A 15790-nucleotide genomic window follows, 5' to 3' on the forward strand; every position below is an offset into this window, starting at 1 on the left:
CAAATGTTAAGGGCGATTATCTCTGGGAGGTTAATTTTGTTTTCTTCTTTTTCATCTGTGTTTTCAATGATAAACGTGTACTACTTTTGCAAAAACATAAACTCTGAAAGTTTGTCTCTCTTTTTTCAGAGACTTGTAAGTCATCCTATAAATAGCAGCTCCGGATAGAGAATTTGAAACTTTGTTTTTAAAGATGACAGTTTTTCAAGGACAGTGACCTTTATCATTAGGTAGAGAGAGCTGCCCACCCTGTTCAAAGTCCAGGCATTTTGGTCACAACATTGACCCCCTCCAAGCCCACTGACCAGTTGGGGGGGGGCACATCCAGCAGCTGCACCCCCAAACTATCCCTGATCAAAACTGGTAGGCAGGAAAGGCTACAGAATTTCTAGAGGAAGGGGGTCATCTCTGAGGGGTGATCTTGGGACCAGTCTCCAACCTGCATTTCCAAAGCCAGCACAATGCTTTCACTTCCATTGTAGGTTAAAAATCAAGTGTTACGGGCTGAAGTGTGTCCTCCCCTACATTTGTATGTTGAAGTTCTACTCCCACACCCAGTATATCAGATTATGACTGTATTTGGAGAGAGGGTCTTTAAAGAGGTAATTAAGGTAAAATGAGGTCAAACAGGTGGGCCCTAATCCAATGACTGGTGTCTTTATAAGAAGAGATTAGGGCGTTGGCCACACGAAAACAAAGACGAGAAGAGGGGCCTCAGAAGAAACCAGCCCTGCCAAAATCTTGATCTCAGACTTCTAGCCTCCAGGACTGTGAGAAAATCCATTTTGGTTATTTAAGTCTCCCAGTGGTGGTACTTTGTTGTGGCTGCCTACGCAAATTAATATAGCAAGTTTCCCAAAGATACACTTTTACACAAGATTGAGAAAATGTCCACGGGTCCACTGTTTGTCCAACAGCAAAGTCTGTTAACTTCTGATGGTGGGTCTGAGATGCGGAGCTGATGGCGATTATGGGGTCCTTGGGGATCCCCAGCCCCCTAGGTGCCACCACTGCAGGCTACACGTGAGCATCCCTGGCCTTTCCAGTAGGCGAAGGTGGAGAAGCACCTTCCAGCACCTATCCAGCCTGAGAAGCACCTGGAACTTGCCTCTTGATGTGGCCTCGAGTTCCCTGTCAAGACTGTAGCCCTATGTGGAGCTGCAGCCTGGCCCTGAGACCCCTGCTGGGGACCTAGTCTCACCAGCCCCACTCCAGGGACATTTGGGACCCTGACACTCCTCTCAGAGGAGCCTTCCTGACTCCCAGGCATGCCTCCCATCTCTGTTCCCAGAGATTCTGACTGCTAAGGTTCACCTCCACACCACCAGCAGACCCTGGAATATAGTTGCTGGTCTGGAGGAATTCATGGTCTTCACATCTCTGAGATAGCCCTTTATGGGGCTGAAAAGCCCTGGGCATTCTTACTCTCTGAGGCCACATCCCTAAAATGTGTTCAGATGGACCCACAAGCCACATCACACATAATTTACATAAACTGTAGGAACTGAGTTGCAGTTGTCTAGTTAACATTTTGTAGACGTTTAACCATTTCATCCTTACAATGTACTTTTCTAATTTTGGAGCTAGCAATGATCCCAGCTGTGGTTCAGGGGTTTCTATGGGTGTTTGAAAAACTGACCGGCCCTGGGCACCAGAGCCATGGGCCCAGCTGAGTGGTCCCTAGGGCTCTTTCCAAGGATGTGCAAGGTGCACTGGGTGTGCTTGACCCCAGAGGAGCCCTCCAAGCAACCCAGAGTCCAGTTGCAATGCCCCAACCCCCTTTCGGTGCTGTAGAGTAGGAGAGGCAGCATTTTTCCAAGCAGAATTACCTCTTCCTTCTGTCTAAACTTGCTCCTTGTCTGCCTCCTACCTTCTCTTGCTTCTAGCAGATTTTCCACAAGGCCAGAAAAGCCAAGGGCTAGGAGGTCCATCATAGAATCCAACCTCCTCCCCATGACAGATGAGAAAACTGAGGCTCAGAGAAAGAAAGGTCTCCTTCAGGAACACCATGCATTTTTTTTTTTTTCCCTCCATAATTTGAGCTCAGAACTCTGCCCTGGGTTGAAATGGAGATTTTGAAATTGCTCAGGAGGAACCCTTGAAGCACAGTGTTTCCACCCTTCTCTGACCAAACTCCCTGGTTTGTTTTCATCCCAGCTGGGTGGTTTTCTCCCAGCATTGCTGTCTCTTTCTCTTGACAGCACCCCCCTGGAACCTTGGAGATGGCTGGAGCTTTGCCCGAGGTCTGAGTGTCTAGGGTTGCCAGATACAAAACAGGATGCCCAATTAAATTTGAATTTCAGATAAACAACACTTTTTTCTTTTAAGTATAAGGGCATCCCAAATGTTGTTGTTGATCTAAACAGATTTAACTGGGTGTCCTGTATTTTTATTTACTAAACCTGCCCACCCTTTCATTTGGGTCCAGCCCCCTCCGCCCTGCAGCTGTGAGTTTTCTTGCCACCTCAACAGCATGAGTCACACAGTTGTGGACCTCTAGGCAAATGCTTTTGAACGGAACAGCATCACGGTTTCGGGGAATCCCCTCACTGTCCCCATAACGCATGTGTTGGTAAAGCAGAAACCCTAAAACAATGCCTGTGGGAGGAAAACAGAAGAGGCTACGGGTTCGTACCACCTCGGGGAGAACCCCAGCCATGTCAGTGCTGTGAAGAGGCTTTGACTAGATCACTCACTCTTCACCTCCCACAGCTTGCTTTGAGACACTTGGAGATATTGGAGATCACACCTTCCCAGCCAAATCCTCTGAGGGCCTGAGAGTCTTCCTTCCCCGCCTTTCTGAGAAGAGGTCTCAGGGGAGGAGTGCGTTTGTGGGCTCTGTGAGCTGGGCAATTGCTTGACTTTAGGGATAATGATTGTATCTTTGTCATGGATTGCTGTGGGGATTATAGGGGGAAATTAGTGTAAAATGCTTGGCACACAGTAAGTACTTAACCTCAGTGGTGGCTATTGTTATAATCGCATCAGGACTTTTCCTTTACCACCAAGCCAGGTCTTCTTAAAAAGATAGGCTCTCTGTTCTTGGGGCTCCCACAGTCTGTCCTCAAGAAGCTTTGGGGCTTCAAACTGGGCACCTCCCCTGGTCTAGAATCAGCATTAAGCTAGTGTCACCTGTCAGTTCTCCGTTTGGGTTAGAAATTTTAGTCACCCAGAAGAGCCCCGAGGAAGCAGGACTCAGAAGAGGCTGGCTTTGAGGGCTGAGAAAGTAAGTTTCCACCCAGGATGTTCCTGAGGGAGGGCAGGCTGTGTTTTGTGCATGCGTTCTTGTTAGTGGGGCAGGGAGGGAGTGCAGGGGGTGTGTCTCTGGAGGAGGAAGAAAGGAGGGGGCGTGGGAAAGGACCTGCAAAATAGTCATCTAGTTTCCTCTTCTGGAATGTCCACCCAGCAAATGAGCTTTGATTGGGACCGAGGTGGGAAAGCCCCTGACGTGGAACCTCTCTCCCTTCAACACCTGGCTCTGCGCTGGGCCCTGGGGTTTGGACACTCAGCTTCTTAGAAAGAAACCGAAAGCCCTTAGGAGAAACTCCACCACTTCCCCTTCCTCAGTAAGAGGAACTTGGAGTTGCCCTGACAGGAAAGTCTTGGTGGGGCTTCTCGGAACCTGCCACCGCTGTTCTACTGAGGAAAACCGCAGGCCAGGGGCCAGGCTGGTGGAGAACTGGCCATTGACAAAGTCATGGTCAAGCAGAATTGGAAAGCTGCCAATGTTCTCTCTTCAGTACCACCTGTCACCTCCTCTTTGGGGAGTCTTCTTGCTGCTCCCCTCCCTTTCAGCCCCCAGGGTTCTAATCAGGGACCGTGGTTGTGTCAGTGCTGCAGGCTCCCCTGCTGCATCCACCACCCATCAAAACTCATCTGTCTAGTTCCCATCCCTGCAGAGAGGCGCTGACCCTCTAATAGGGGAACTAGGGGAACAGGGAGGGAAGAGGCCACCCTATCTGAGCTGTCTTGGATGGCCCAGTGCGTTGAAAAACTGGCATCAATTGGGCACACAGGGATGCCTGACCTAACAGTGGCTGTTGGTTGCTTCATTCACCTCTAGCCTAGACACAGCCTTCTCTCTGGGGACTGGTGGTGGGAGGAGGTGCCTCTCCCCTTCCCAGACACATCCAAGGGTCACTGCTACAGCAAGAGGAGACAGTACACAGGGACAAATCACACGCAAGATCCAGCCCCAGAAGAGGCTTAGAGACCCTCAGGGCCTAAGCTTTACTACAAATGTGTCAACAGGGTACGGCACCAGAATCTGGCCATGGCGTTTCACTGCTGAAAACTTTCCATGGCTCCCCATTGCCTGCAGGGACACAGTCCAGACCCTGTGGCCTGGATATAAGACCCTTTGCCCCAGGTCCCAACTCTCCTCTCCAGCTCCTCCTCTGGGCTTTGGTCTGATGAGCCTCTGTCGCCTTCATCTAGCCATCTCCTGCTCACATGGTGAGACCCAGCAGGGCATGGATTTCCTGGGGAAGTCATCCTTGCTCCCCAGCCACAGTCTAGATGGGTTAGGGGCTGCCTCTGTGACCTCACCAGGTGCATCCCTCCTAGGACCCTTATTCATGTCACCTTGTTATTGCCTAGTCTCTTGATCATCACCCAGCCTGTAGGCTCTCAAGGGATAGTGACTGTGGGCTTGGCAAATCTCAATGAACATTTGGTGAGGGAAGAAATGAATAAATGAGTGAATTTAGTGCTATCTGCCATGCCGTGTGGCTGACAGCCCCACATGCCCACAGACCCAGACATCCACATGTGGACGTGTCCGCCCACGTGCAGTGGGAGGAGACATGTGCCTGCTTGTCACAGTGTCCCTGAGCTTGTGTGGGTCCCTGCGTGTGTCAGCCAGCATCACCAATGAAGTCCTTTTGGCCAGCAGGTGGCACTGTGCCCCTCCACTGCAGCGTTCATCCATCCTAACTGCCCCTGGCTGTCATCACTGGAGGGGCCTCTGCATGCACACAGAGCTGGCCTCCCTCACGCCACAGTGGGCCAGGGCTACCTGGATCTCATGGGGAATCAGTCTGGTTTTCCAGTTGAGCAGCCAGGGTTCTGATGCCACAGTGTGCAAACTTTGGTTCAACCCATGTCTGTGGTACTATGTATGCTCAGCACCAAGCTGGACCCCACAGGAGAGCCTAAGCCCAGGCAGCTGCAGAGCACAGGGTTTAAAATAAAAGTGTGGGCTCAGTCCCAGCTCTGCCTTTAGCTGGCTGTGTGACCTTGGGCAAGTTCCTTAACCTCTCTGAGCTTGTTTTTTTTTTTTTTTAAATTAAGTGGGAATCATGGCAATGTGTAAAATGAAATAATCAGTGTAAAACATGGACATCTGTGGGGCTGTACCATAAGGCAGTGGCTCTCAAACTGTAGCCCTAGAGGGCTCCACCTCGGGAGTTTCGGATTCAGTGGGTCTGGGGTGAGGACTGTGAAGCATTTCTAACAAGTTCCTTGGTGCTGCTAATGCTGCTGGTCTGGGGACCACATTTTGAGAACCCCCGGATGCAGGATGCTCATAGTCAGGGGAGACACACAAGGTTAAAAACACTGCGCAAAAGCAGCAGGCTTCTGGCCAGATATAATGGAAGCAGAGGAGATGGAGGTACAAACTCCAAGGGGCTATCAGAGCCCAAGGAAAGGGGGCATACGCCTGTGGCCTGGGCAGTAGGAAGGGGAGAAAGAGGGGCCTCTGAAGCTGGCTCTGCTCTCTCCCGCTGCTATTTTCAGCTCTGCCCCTGGGCAGTCGTGTTGGAGGAAGTGAGCCCAGGGGCTGGCTGTCCGGCTGGCAGGGCACCAGGCCGGCCTCCTCCACGTGGCTGCTGCCTTTCCCTGGAAGGGATGGGTCAGTTAGTTCTTTAGCTCCCGGGTTGGCTTCTGCTATGCTTCCTCAGCTTCTGGGAACTCACATTTCCTTTCTCTTTCTTTTTTTTTTTTTAATACTGCTTTTTAATCAAATTATCATGAAGCCAAAGCATGTCCGTCTTAGAACACCAATACAAAGCAGAAAAATATAAAGAAGAAAATGAAAAAGCAGCTCCAGTCACTCAGAGATAATCACTATCTCCTTCCTTGTGTATGTGTCTCATGCACGATATTGTATCCATTTGACATTGTAGCATAAATGCTGTCCTTCCACAGTAAAACACTTACAGAGCATGACTTTAAGGGCAGCACAATAGTCTAAGTGAAGCTCTTGATGCATTTCAGGTGACTCCCCAGGGGATCTTCCTAGAAAGGGACTCATTGGGTCAAAGGACATGAAAAGTTTTAAGACTCTTGATACATTTGGACGAAATGCTTTCCAAAAACATTGTGCAGGTTGATGGTTCCACCCAAGGTGGGAGGGGAATGGGAGCTGCTGGGCTCAATTCACAGCATTTAAAATGAAACAAGGAGGCCCAAAGCAGCCACAGGGAGGGAAGAAGAGCCCAGCACTGTCCAAGTCATCTGGACATGCCCTAGGCCATGGTCCAGACCAAGGATGTGGCACCTTCGGCCACAGCTGGCCTGGGCAGAGCTGCCCTCCTGCTCTTGGAGCCAAGGTCACTCTTAGTACCTCACTTTCTCTCATACCTCCTGTCCAGTCTGTCTGCAAATGCTGTTGGAACTAGTTTCAGAACATCCTGAATGTGCCCACTTCTTCCCACTCTACTGCTTACCAACCTGGCCCATTGCTGCCTGGATGATCTTGGTAACCCCCTTGTCTCCCTGCCTTCCCCCATCCATTGCCCCATTGGAGTCTTTCTCCAGAGCAGGCAGAGAGATCCTTTTACAACCTAGGTCAAATCAGGTCAATCCTCAGCTCAAAACCCTCCAATGGCTCCCATCTCACTCAGGGTTGAAAGCAGAGACCTCACTCTAACCTCCTTTAGGGTCTGTGCCTCCCCAACTCCTGTTACCTCCCTGATCTCACTTCCTACTACTCCCTCCCTTACCTTCTCAGCTCCCTTATGCTCCTGGGAACATCCCCAGCACACTCCTGCCTCAGGGCCTTTGCACTGCTGTCCCCTCTGCCTGGTATATTTCCTCTGCTGTCCACAGACCTCCTCTGCTCAAATTTCATCTCAAAAACAAGCACAAGCAAATATGACCTATTCTGGAAAGGCCCTCCCTGACCACTGTGATTAAAATAGCACCTTGGCCCTCCTGGTTTCCTTACCCTGTGGGATGCTCCTTCAGGGACCTGCCTGCTTACTTGATTGTCTGCTTTCCTACTGGAAGAAAACCTCCCTGAGGGCAGTACTCTCTGCCTATTTTGTTGACTGCTGTATCTTCAGTGCCTGATGTACTGCCTGGTGCGGAGTAGGTGGTCAGGGAACCTGTTGAATGGAAAACTGAATGAAGGACTTCAGCATCTGGGTATGTGTGTGGTTTCTCTGCTAGACCATACCTTGCCACCTCTTTAACTGGCCAACTTGTGGACAGCGCCCAGCACATACCAAGCACCTGTGTAGTGTTTGCTGTACAAACGAACACATGGGGGGAGGAAGGAACTCAGGTCAGGGCGTGGGGACTGGGAAACTGGGATTCCAGATGAGCCCCTGCCACTCACAGTCACGGAGGCCTTGGGCAAGTCTCTTCACCTCTTTGAACCTTGGTTTTTGTCCTCCATAAAACGAGTATGATGATACCTGTGCTGCCACATCACAGGCTGTGGTGAGGGGTAAATGACAAATGCAGGTCAGCAAAGCACAGGGACAGCCCTGCTCAAGCTTCAGCTCCTCTGTGAGGGTCTGCCCAACCCCCGCCTCACCCTACCAACCACTCCCTGCTCGGAGCTCCCTCGTAGCCCTGCGTAGGTATGTGTGTGTATGAGAGCCCTGCCAGTGTTTTCACGCATGGTGTATTTACAAGACTGTGCACTTGAGACGGGGCCAGGCCTCGCCATCTCTGCTACCATCCAGCGGGCACTGTGCCTGGCAGCTGGGCAGTACCCCTTGGACATCTGCTAACTGGCCAACAAATATATTTGTTGAAAGCAGTAGACATGTTACAGTGATACAAATAAATAAGGGTGGGGATTTCAGACCCAGACAGAGGGCTGGGGTGAGGCAACCCAGTAGGGGCTTTTAGTGTTTTCCTCTCGTGCCCTGACTGAGAGGAGGGGATGGAGGTACTGATGGATCAGCCTTGCTCACTCTGGGATGGGACCTGGCCAGCTGCCTCCCAGACGTCTGCCACATCGGCCACATCTTCTGGGCTGTGGGGTGGAAGCCTGGCTACCTACCTGCATTCCTCGCTCTGTGTACCCATGATCTCATCCTGGCCCTGCAGCCACCCACAGGGCAGGAGGCTTTGCCCCACTCCGCAGATGAGGAAAAGGAGGCTCATGAAGATGGATGCCTGACCCTGGGCGGTCATCCTGCCTGGGCTCGGGTGGGCCCAAGGCTCCAATGGGGCAGGTGGAATGTGGTCATCGAGACCATGTCACACTGTCCATTCAGGCTTTAAAAGCCCCGTTGGTCCTATCCACCCACTTAAATTCTGGTCAACTGATCGACTGACTCTCTCTAGGGCTGCCTGGGGGGTCCTAGGGTGTGCCAGGCCCAGCTGCCTTCCCTCTGTAGACTCGGTGACCCAGACAGGGCTAGCTGACAAACAGGCCCTGCCCGGGAGGGCGTGGGATGCAGTGAGCGAAACTCCTTTTAGGAAGGAAATCTCAAAGCCAAGGTTGAGAAACCAGTGTCTCGCCAAGGCCTGGGGGTGGGGGAGCCCAGGTGAGCCGACTCAGTCCTCAGGAATGGGTGGGGTCTCGAGGGAGGCGGGCACTTCCTCCCACCCCAGCTCAGGGTCCTGTTCAATCCTTACTGAGGAGTTTCCTGGTGACAGGCAGTGACCTGTCGGCTGTCCGTGTGGGAAGCAGCTTGGCGTGGCCCTCACCATCTCATTAGTGGTGATTCACCCAGAACTCACCTGGCTGTCAGGGACCTGTCCCACTGCCCATTGGAACCAGCTCAGCCAGCACCCATGCAGAGGCAGAGACCCCATTCCTTCAGGTCTCCATCCTCCATGGCTCCCAGGGCAAACCTGCCTGGCACACAGTCAGAACTCAGAATTCATTCATTCAACCAACAAATATTTGTTGAGCATCTACTGTACTCCAGGTACTATTGCTAGATACTGGGGATACAGAGTGAACCAGGCAGACCCAAATCCCTGCCCTCCTGGAACTCCCTTCTCATGGGGAAAGACAGTGAACAAATAAATAAGTGAATCATACGAGCTCTTGATGGTGAGTGCTATGGAGAAAAAGCAGGGAAGAACTTGAGATGGGGATTGCAATTTTAAATAGGATGTTTGATTGGATGTCTCTGAAAGGTGATATGTGTGCAAAACCTGTTGAAGATGAAGAAGGGAGCTGTACAGATAAGAGAGGGAAAAGGTGTATTAGAAACAGCAAGGGCAGGGGACCTGGGGTAGGAATGTGGGGTGGGGGCCATATTTAAGGACCAGCAAGGAGACCACTGTGGCTGAAGCAGAGCTGGCTCAGGGGAGAGTGGTGGAAGACAGGGTCCAAGTCTGAGGGCAGTTAGTCCAGACTATGCAGGGTCTTGTAGGCCTTTGTAAGAACTCTGGCTTTTACTCAGCCGAATTCTGTCAAAATTCTCCAAATCCCCCCCCCCCCCGACCCCACTGAACCCAACACCAGCTTCCCAGGCTTCTTCTGCCTGGCTCAGAGCTCAGAGAGCTAAGTTAAAGATCAGGTGTGCTTTCACCAGGGAGCGTCTGGAAGGATGAGTTGGCTGAGCAGAGGGTCGATGTCCGTGGAGGATGTGGGAAGAGGAAGATGCCTATTTGGGAGACAAGTACCTACTGCAGAGGGGGATGGTCTAGGGGGAGGAAGAGAAGGAAGCAGAGGCTGAAAAAGAAAGGTGGGGCCAGTAAGAGACAGCCTTGCCCAGCCACCTCCAAGCCTGTCCTAGACTCATCTGGGACACACCCCACTGACACTCTGCTCTAACCTCTCTCTCAGCTCTGGACCTTTGCACATGCTATTCCCTCTGCCTGGGAATCCTTGCTGTTCTTTGCCTGGTAAACACCCACTCAACCTCCATGAAGGGGTCCCTGAGTCCCCAGAGCAGGTGCTCCACCCATGGGCCCAGCACACCCTCCCATGGAAGCGTTCTCATACTGGGTCGTAGCTGCCAACTGAGGGGTCTCACTTCTCTGTCATACCCTGGCTGTGGACCATTGGGGTTTGCTTACCTTTCCATCCTCTGAGCCTGACACACGGTAGGTGCTGAAACAGCTGAGTGAATGAGGAAATGCTCACTAGGATCTGGATCCCTCAGAGGGTTTGGAACAGTGAAAGGCCAGCTTCACATTTTAGGAAGATGCCTCTGGTTCAGTGTGTGGGTAGGGTGGAGGGATTGGAGGAGGGTGATAGCTAAGAGGCTACTGCAATTGTCCAAGCAGGGGAAGACAGAAGCGAGGAAGGACACAGAACCAGGGTGCCAGTGGCTGGGAGTGAGAGGAAGAGCAAGATCTGGGAGCAGTTTTTAGAAGGCACATTGCCACTGGTCCTGGGAGTGATGAGGAAGAGGGAGTAGAGGGTGGGGTCCAGCTTTCCCTCTTTTATTTTATGTCCTTCCCATATCCTGCCCCTGGACAGACAGATACCACTTCCTCAGACACGATATAGCACAGTGGCTTTGGAGCCTGACTCTGGGTTCAAACTCCATTTCCACCACATATTCAGTATGTGACATCAGGCAGTTTTACTCAACCTCTCTGTTTCTCAGTTTACCCCTCTCTAAGGCAAGGATGACAACTAAGAATCAGTTACTGTGTGTCACTGATTCTAAGATTTCTGTTTTAACATTTCTGAAATCTGGGTGAGTCTTAAAGTCAACGGCGTGTCATGGATTAACTGGCAGCATTCTTTAGTGCTACATGATACGTGATATATCTGAAGACTGACGGAGCCTTACGTTTAATGAAACACAAAAATACGTGGAGAGACCAGTACCTGGCACGCAGTAAGGGCTGGATAAATGTTAGCTATTATTACTGTCATTATTTGCTCTGTGGAGTACTGTTCGTCATACAAGGGAACAGATGCCCCATCAGAATAAAGAGACAAATATAATCTGGAGCTAAAAGAGAAAAGGAGCTAATTCATAAATAGCTATAAAAGTGAAAGAAATCTTAGTAATTTCCCCCCAAAAATACCCAAAGTGTAATGCTTCCTCTGAAAGATCCTAAAGAATTCTGCCAAAGTTCCAGAGAAAACTTTAGAAATCCCTCCTTTACAATGGAGACCAGAACTCCTGGCTCCCTGACCAGCAGAGGGAACCAGGGCATGTCCCCAGATGACTTCGGGGGTGTTCCTTGTGTCCTTTTGAATTTCCCTGAGTCACCATTACTCACTGCCCACATTCAGGGCTCTGCTACCTTCTGACCGGGAGACCGATGCCCTGGGATCAAGGGGCAGCCTCAGACAGAAGCATGATTGTGGAGTGTTCAGCACAGTCCATAAACCATCCCCAGCTCAGGAGAGCAGGGTGACCCTCGCCAGTGTCTTATTTTTGGCCTCTCGGGTTGAGTTCCTGCCTACTGACTTGGCAAATCCTGGGCGACTCGCCTTGTTTTCTCTCTTCACTTAAATACATGTCTGGAAAAAGCCTCCACCCCCACAGACCCTGCTGTGTGTGGAAATGGTGACAGGCCTGGAGGAGGAGGAGAAACTAGGTGGCTGGTTCGCAGAGCCTCCCTGGGATGAGGGGGAGAGGAGTTGGCCCAGGCAGGTGCTCTTAGGCACAGCTGCTCGGGTCAGCAATGCTCCCAGGGGCCAGTCCTGCGTCCCCTAGGGCTCAGCCAGGGCCCCCACCCCAGCTCTTATTCTCTCCTGCTCTGGGTTGACGAGAGACCATCTTGGCCCCGCTCCCCATGGCAGGCTCACACAGAACTCCTTGGTGATGGGGGCCACTTTTTGCCTGGAGTTGGGAGGCAGCGAGCCTGAGAACACAGAAATCTGACCAGGCACAGGCAGCATGCATGTGGCTGGATGGCAAGGGCGTGGATGGAGGAGCCCTGTAGCCCGCAGCCAACATGCCTGCTCCCACCAGCTCTCAGCCAAAAGAGGGCAGGACAAATGTGCCCAGGACACTCTCCTAGGGAAAATGAGGGACTGAGCAGTCAGCAGTGGGTCTACTGGGAGGCCTTTTCAAAGGGACAACTGCCCTCTCTCCTGGCCCCCAGACTTCAGGCCAGCATTCTTCCAGTACCACAGTCTGATGGCATTTTCATTCCAGAATGCGAAATCTGCTGCAGACCTTTCCAATCACAAGTGCCACTGAGTCTCTTCTCTGGGCTGGAGTAAACACCTTTGAAACCGATGGTTTCAGACCTGGCAAAGGCAGGTCATGAACACTTGCTGAATGAAAGCACTGTGTGATCCCTGGGGGAACAGGTGTTATCCCCGTTTATCACACCCATTTTAAAGAGGAGCAGGCTGAGGCCCAGGGTGGTTAACAGCCTTGTCTGGGGTCCCACAGTTAACAAGTAGCACTTCTGGGCTTTTAACCAAGGTCTGTCAATCCCCTAGAGCCTTCACTCTTGACTGCTGTATCACACTGCGTGCTTAGAAGGTACTTGAAAAAGCCCCTGGCACACAGGTGCTGGGTGGGGGCTGCTTAATAACAGTAGCCACTGTGGTGAACAACACCGATCTCATAATAACTCACTGAGGCTGCATTTTGTTCCCATTTTAAAGATAAGGAAATTGAGGCTCAGAGAGGCTTCATAACTTGCCCAAGACCACAGTTAGTAAGTGGTGGAGCCCAGCTGGGTTTGAAGCCAAGTCTCTTCTGACTTTACAAGCCACGATCTAACCACTGCACTCACTCTCTCCTTTGGGGAAGCACCACTGGCCCTGCTCAGCTGCGCCCTTCAAAGACTGCTGTTCTCTCTCTGCAAGGCCCCACGTGTGGCATTTTCTCTTGCTCATCTTTCTATCCTAGATGGCACCTGAGCTTTTCATTGGGCATCCCAAGTGCAGGGACCTCTTCCAGCAGGGCAGCACCACCATGCAAGCCACATCTATTTGGCTCTCAGTCGTACCTCGAGGCCTTGCCCCCAAAGTTCATCCAACAGTGCCAAACAGTCCTGGCTTTGAACATCTCAATGAGAATTTCTTTATCAAAGGTAACCTTGGGAGACATGTCAGGAGCAAGATAACAGTGGTAAGAGATCACTGAGAAGGATGACAAGGGGTCTGGTCCCCCTGGAGGGTCTCTCGTGTCCTTGGTGGCATCTTTTGAGCCAAAACAAATAGAACAGCAGTCTTGGCCACCCTTTGAGGCTCGTATGTGCGCCTCTGCAGTCACAGGCCATGGTGGGCAGGTCTCAGCAGGTAGAAAGCACTGGCATCCCTGCCCAACTTGGCCTGATTCTCCAAGGATCATAGAGAAAACTCACTCCTTAGACCAAATGTTGAATCAATTCCATAATCAGACTCATTTGCAGCATTGCTGGAGTGGTGAGAAGAAATGAAATCATTTTGCAAAAAGAGACCCTATTTACTTTACATCCATTAGAATGGCTACTTTTAAGAAGTAGAAGAGAACAAGTGTTGGCAAGGATGTGAAAAAACTGGAAGTATTGTGCACCATTGGTGGGAATGTGAAATGACGCAACTGCTATGGAAAACAGTATGCAGTTTCCTCAAAAAATTAAAAATAGAACTACATATGATCCAGCAATCCCACTTCTGGATATGTACACATCCAAAAGAATAGAATGCAGTGTCTCAAAGGGACATTTGCACACTCATGTTCATTACAGTGTTATCTACAATTCTACCGAGAGAGAAGCAATCCAACGTCCATTGAGAATAAGTGGATAAACAAAACGTGGTACATACCAGAGAATATTACTCAACCTTAAAAAGGAAGGAACTCCTTAAAAAACAAAACAAAAAACAAGGAAGGAACTCCTGTCACATGTGACAACATAGATGACCCTTGAGGACATTATGTGAAGTAAAATAAGCCAGACACAAAAGGACAAAAAGTGCATGATTCCACTTACGGGAGGTATCTAAAGTGGTCAAGTTCATAGAAACAGAAAGTAGAATGGTGGTTACCAGGAACAAGGGGGAGGGGAAATGGAGAATTGTTTAATGGGTATAGAGTTTCGGTTTCAAAGATTAAAAAGTTCTAGAGATTGCACAACAATGGGAATATACTTAACACTACTAAACTGTACTATTAAAAATGGTTAAGATGGTAAATTTTGTGTTTTTTGCCATAATTAAAAATAAATTTTAAAAGGGGGAGAACATTGTTGATTCCCTCAGTTCGGAGGGGTTTATAATATTGACCAAATTAGGCACTTTATATATTATTTTCCTTCATTCTCACCGCAACTTACTGTGGTAGGCATCACTATTTATTTACAGCCTGGGAACTTGAGGCGGTGAGAGAAGCTGACTTACCCACCGTCTCGTGGAACTGAGTAAGGGAAAGAGCCCCAATTTGTACTCAGATTTGTCTTCCTCCAAACTGGGGATCTTGTCCCTCCCCTGTTCCCCTGTGGCTGAATGTCCCCGATTCTAGCTCCCAATCATTGACAGAAAAAAAAAAAGCTTTTACTGTGAGTCCTCCACTTCCCCTAAATTGAGCACAAGGTCCTTGGTGAGAAGCCTTATGCATCTTCTATTTCTTGCTTGCTATGGGAACTAAGTACCGGGCACCCATAGTTGGTAGGTAAAAAATAAACACTTGAGTAGTTGATTTCATTAAATTTCTTGAAGTGCCAGAAAGGGTTTTCACAGAAAATACCACTTAAGCACTTTCGGCTCACAAAGCACTTTCACATACATTAACCTATTTGCTCCTGATGGGATCCCTGGATAAAAGAGATCATTATCACTTGTATTTTACCGATGGGGGAAGCACAGGTCAGAGGGATGTTCAAGGTCCCGCAGCTGGGATTACAATTACTGGACGCACGACTGGACAGGTGTCTCAGGACCCCAATGTCTGTGATGCTTTCACAGGTGGCCTCATAAATTAGGGCCACACTTCTCTCGCTCAGCCATCTCTGTTGATCTTGTGCTATGCTCACCTGCTGACCCAGAGGGCATGCCTTGGTCTCCAAGGCCAAATAAACTCCTGACAGCCCGTGTGAAGGTTGGAGGCGCCTTTCTTGGGACTGCAGTTTTAGCATCTAATACCCTGCCAAGTACCATGTGCCAGTGAGTGAAACACTGGGGCATTCCTAGGCCCAGGAAAGGACTGGTCTGCAGGGGCTGGGCCAGAGTCCAGCTAAGCAGGGAGGCCTGGCAGCTGGCACAGGACAGGGAGGCACAGATAGGGTCAAGCTTGGGGATATAGCTAAGGCTGGGACGTCGATATAAGTCAACTGGGTTGGCTGCCCAGGGGTCAGAGCCTTGCCTGGAGGGGCCGGAGTGAGCAGAGCAGAGGACCGAGGCTGCTTGCTCTCTGCCCTGTCTCCCACCCCCTGGCAAGTGTGGGCAGCTGCAGGCCCAAGGATGCTGGCCCTAGAGTGAGGGTGGTCGGGGCCTGAAGGTGGGGGTAGCAGGATGGCCACCCAGTGGCCAGCCACATCTGTTTGGTCCTTTCATTATGACATTTTTTTCTCTGATTACAAAAGTATCTTGTGTTCACAATTTAAGAAATTAAGGGCTACCAAAAAAACCCACATAAGCACAAAATAAAAATCATCTATAATGCTCTCTCTTTTCTAACTGTATAAGGGACAAAAGGTAAAAAGTAAACCTTGTCTCCCCCCTCCTCATTCTCCCCTCCCCTGC

General features: G+C 50.4%; 1 protein-coding gene across 5 annotated transcripts in view; it reads left to right on the top strand.

Annotated features, from left to right (window-relative positions):
* Window positions 1–15790, top strand: part of FGD2 (FYVE, RhoGEF and PH domain containing 2) — a 106011-nt gene that overhangs the window by 47105 nt on the left and 43116 nt on the right. The gene's annotated exons all lie outside the window — the stretch shown is intronic.

The sequence above is a fragment of the Camelus ferus genome, chromosome 20, assembly GCF_009834535.1.
Source record: "Camelus ferus isolate YT-003-E chromosome 20, BCGSAC_Cfer_1.0, whole genome shotgun sequence".
Classification (NCBI taxonomy): Eukaryota; Metazoa; Chordata; class Mammalia; order Artiodactyla; family Camelidae; genus Camelus; species Camelus ferus.